This window comes from Zootoca vivipara, chromosome 1 (assembly GCF_965207765.1).
Source record: "Zootoca vivipara chromosome 1, rZooViv2.hap1.1, whole genome shotgun sequence".
NCBI classification, from domain to species: Eukaryota; Metazoa; Chordata; class Lepidosauria; order Squamata; family Lacertidae; genus Zootoca; species Zootoca vivipara.
Genome location: NC_142582.1, coordinates 47,881,707 through 47,886,467, shown reverse-complemented (window position 1 = coordinate 47,886,467; position 4,761 = coordinate 47,881,707).

Here is a 4,761-nt window from a genome sequence, read left to right as displayed (position 1 = left end):
GGCACTCCCAGTAAACACTTTTCCCGCTTCACCTTGAGGCCCGCCGTCTGGAAACGGTGCAGGACGGAGCGGAGGCGGTCCTCAAATTCCTCTGGTGTGGGCCCGGCGATCAGTACATCATCGAAGAAGGGGGTGACGCCAGGAATCCCTTTAAGGAGAGAGTCCATTAGATTCTGGAATATGCCTGGTGCCACGCTAACGCCAAATTGCAGCCGCTTTACTCTGAATGCCCCTCTGTGCGTCACGATCGTCTGAGCCTCTGCTGTGGCTTCGTCCACAGGCAACTGTTGATACGCTTGGGCCAAGTCCAGTTTGCCAAAGATTTTTGACCCAGCCAGGGTGGCGAGGACATGGCTGACCACTGGCACTGGGTATGCATGGGCCGTGAGAGCCTTGTTTATGGTGCATTTGTAGTCTGCACAGATGCGGACCGAACCGTTAGGCTTGACGGGTGTGACAATTGGAGTTTCCCAGGGGGCGTTGGGCACCGGCTCCAGCACTCCTTGCTCCACGAGCCGGTCCAATTCCTCGTCTATGCGGGGTTTCAGGGCGAACGGGACCCGGTGGGCCTTGTGCCTGATGGGTCGTACAGCGGGGTCTAGCTGTAGGGCAATGGGGGGTCCTGTATATCGTCCCAATGCCCCATCGAAAACCCCTGGAAACTCTTTGCATATGGCGTCCACGTCCACTTGTAAGCTAGTGCGGTTCACCCCGGTAACGGCTAGCCCCAGAGGTCCAAACCATGCCAGTCCCAGTAAGCTAACGTAGGGGCCCTTAACTACCAGCAAGTCCAATTGTTGCTTTCGCCCTCGATATTGCACCCTGAAGGTCCCCACCCCAATTGTAGGGACCTTACGTTTCTGGAAGTCCCGGAGGGTGAATGGGGCCGGCCTTAGTTTGGGACCCCCATTAGGGCACAGTTCCCTTAATGTTCGGGCCGAGATTATGGATAGAGTTGAACCCGTGTCCAGCTCCATGCGGCATGGGGCTCCCTCTATCTGTACCTCTATATAAATTTTCTCTGTGCTGGGGTGGGGCAACTGGAATACCTGGTAGTCCGTGATCTCCGTCGAGTTGCCTTGGTGCATGGTGCCGTGTGACCTGGGGCTCCTGGGTCGGTCATCTGATGCTTGTCGACGGGTGAGTCGAGCCCGACACACCCGGGCGATGTGTCCCAATTTTCTGCACTGCCTACACTCTGCGTTGCGGAAACGACAGGTCCTCCTCTCGTGGTTCTCCCCGCAGCTTGCACAGTTCCCTCCTTCTCGTCGAGGCTGCTGTGGTGTGTGTGCTGCTTGAGTGCGCCGCTGTACTCGGTGTACTTCCTCCCTGTCAGATTCGGATTCGTCGGTGAGGTCTTCGTGGTAGACCCTCGGTTGGGATGGCGGGGCCGGTCGTGCCTCTTGCGTTGACCTCTCGGCGGCTTCGGTTGCCAGGGCTTCCTCCAGAGCAATCTGGAACGTGAGGTCTTTTTTGGCGTAGAGGCGTCGTTGCAACATCTCGTCCCTCAGGCCACCGACGAGGCGGTCACGAAGCATGTTCTCCAACTCTGAGAAGTTGCATAACCGGGCGGCTTGGCGGAGGGAGGTCACAAACCCAGTTATGGTTTCCCCCGGGGCTTGCCGCTTTGCGTAGAAGGCATTTCGGCAAGCTACCACCGAGGGCTGTGGTGAGAAGTGCTCCTTCAGCCGTTCCATTATTGTTTTGTAAGAGATGGTAGCGACATCTCTAGGTGCAAGGAGAGCCCGGGCGATTTCAAACGTGTCCTCTCCACAGACGCTGAAGAATGTCGCCCTCTTCATGGCATCGTTGGTGACTTCTTTCGCTTGCAGGAGGAAGTTGAAACGGGCGGCGTACCCTTCCCAGTCTCCTGATGCTGGTTTGAATGGCGAGAAGCTGCTGTCGGTTGCCATTCTGGGTTCCTTGGGTCCTGGAGCTGAAGCCTGGATGCACGGTGCGATGCAGCGGTGCAGCAGCTGGCGGTGCCGCGGTGCAGTGCGTGGTGGCGGTCAGCTCAGCAGGATCCCACCTTCGTCGCCAGTGAAATGTACTCGGAGTCGAGAGTGAATTTCATGCTCTTTATTCAGCTCATAGTCATCAAGGAGAAGAGGAGAAGAAGAATGGCTCTTTTCCCAAAACCATCTGCTTATATACATTATTTACACAATGGGCCTTGCGTGATTGGCTACTTCAGGGCTACACCTGTGGGCCAATTATATTGTGGATTGACTTCTGCCTGCAGCCTGATTGGCTGCTCCTACAGGCCAATCAGGTAGCAGATTCACTTCTGCCAGCCGCCTGATTGGCTGCTCCAGCAGGCCAATCAGGTTGCGGATTCACTTCCACCTGGAGTTGGATTGGGTAGCTCCCGCTGATTCTGAATCCTATTGTTCTAGGATTTAGCTCAGTACATAACAATCTCTTAGCTGTTTGTTGTATTTTATCGAGAGTTTTATTGTAAGCCACTTAAAAGCTTGCACTGAAGCAGAACATAAAATGTTGTTAAATACAAGAGAGACTCACAAGGCAGGCTGGTTTTCCAAGTTATCACATTTTCACACCCCTTAATGGAATAGTGGAGAATACCCAAACAACCCAGTTGCCACTTGTGCACATATAATTCCATATACAGTACACTGATACATTGTGCTCCCCCGGACTACATTTAGTATTTTTGTTGGAACACATGCTGCTACCAATTGGTGTTATACACACAAATGACTATTATTGCCTATTATTGCTTGCCTAGTGGAGATAGCAGTTGTTATGTAATACCCCAGCAGAGTCCCATCAGTGAGGAAGGAAGCTGACACAGGACAATCTAAGCCAGGCATCCCCAAACTGCGGCCCTCCAGATGTTTTGGCCTACAACTCCCATGATCCCTAGCTAACAGGACCAGTGGTCAGGGAAGATGGGAATTGTACTCCAAAACATCTGGAGGGCCGAAGTTTGGGAATGCCTGGTCTAAGCACCCTATTAATACTGTCTGAAACCACCACACACACACACCCTGCAAAATGATTTTTTTATTACATTTATTTTTCACCACTACCATTTTATCCTCACAAGGTAGGTTAGGCTGAGAGATAGTAACTGTCCCAAGGTCACCCAGTGAGCTGAGTGAGGATCTGGACCCTTGTCTTCCAGATCCTAGTCCAACCATCTACACAGGTTCTCCATTGTGGGATGACATCTATGCTACCATACTTTGTTAATAACAACGTGGGTTTCTCTCTGTTCTGATCCATTCTCCTCTGATCTGACCAAGAGCTCCTGGTCTTACCTTTGTGCCATGAAAACGACCTGCATTGCCCAGAAGGTCATATCTCATTTTAAATTTCACTTCCTGCCAATTCCACCCTTAGCCTAACCACCTGGAAGTATCAGCCAATGAGAAATTGGTTTGTTTGTTTTTTGCAATACTGCTTCTTCAGCCGCTGTTTCCTCCTGGTTTATGCCCTTTTCCTCCCAATCCAGATTCATAATTAAACTCCGTGGTGGGTTAGGTACTACCCAACTTGTGCAGATGGTAAGGGGTGGGTGGGCAGGAGGATTGTCAAGGCAGATATGGCTCTGCTATCTTTATTCCCAGGTTCTTTTGCAACACAAATTGCTACATATACTGTCGGATGTCGGAACCACTTGGCCCTGAGCTTCCGAGTTTGCATGACAAGGAATGGCAGGATTCGCTATTTCTCATTATAAACCAGTTTGTAACTTGTAACAATGTAATGAATATTAATGGTGTTTCTTGCTGACGATCTAACTTGAATGCCAAGCAGCTTTGGCTGGATTTCTGAGCAGGTGCTGCCTTTGACTTAGAGTCAAGCAATCAGGTTGGAGTCTTGGGGGGGGGGAGGACGTTACGGAGGACATAGGGGAGAGACTTGCCACAACCCCCAAAAGCACTGTTGCCTGTATGAGCCCACCAGCCTGTTAATATAACCTGCTCTGCTCCAGGCTTCATCTAGTAAGAAACTTAGGCTGACTGTATGATGCAAAGCAGAGACTCCTTGGTGGTTGCCCCATTCCTCTGGAACACCCTTTCTCCAGAGGTATTTTTCTCCCTCTCTCATAATGTGCTGAATGTTGGATGGTGCACAAAAGAAAGAAGAATTCCATTGTGGAATTCACTCCTACAAGAAGGATGGATTGCTTTAAAAGCAGTTTAGACAAATTCATGGTGGCATAGGCTATCAATGGGTACTAGCTATGATGCTTACACTCTACCTCCACATATCTGTTGATATGCAATGGTCTTTGGGTAGCTGGAGGAAAATCATGCTGGGCTTCAATAGTAATACAGTGGTACCTTGGGTTACAGACTCTTCAGACGCTTCAGGTTACAGACTCCGCTAACCCAGAAATAGTATCTCGGGTTGAGAACTTTACTTCAGGATGAGAACAGAAGTCACGTGCTGGCGGCGCAGCGGGAGGCCCCATTAGCTAAAGTGGTACCTCGGGTTAAGAACAGTTTCAGGTTAAGAACGGACCTCCGGAACGAATTAAGTTCTTAACCTGAGGTACCACTGTATTCAACACAAAAAACAGCAACAATTTGTTGTTGACAAAGGAGAGCTGGACATATAAAGGGCCCCATTACCTTCAGTAGCTTAGGGCCTCATCAAACCTAAATCCGGCCCTGACTCCATGTGATTGTTATGTTTTGATTCACACGTTCATCCAGGAGGTACAGATCAGATCAGTTTGCATTGAACTTCACAGAGTTTGAACTCCTCAAGCATCTCTAGTTTAACCGC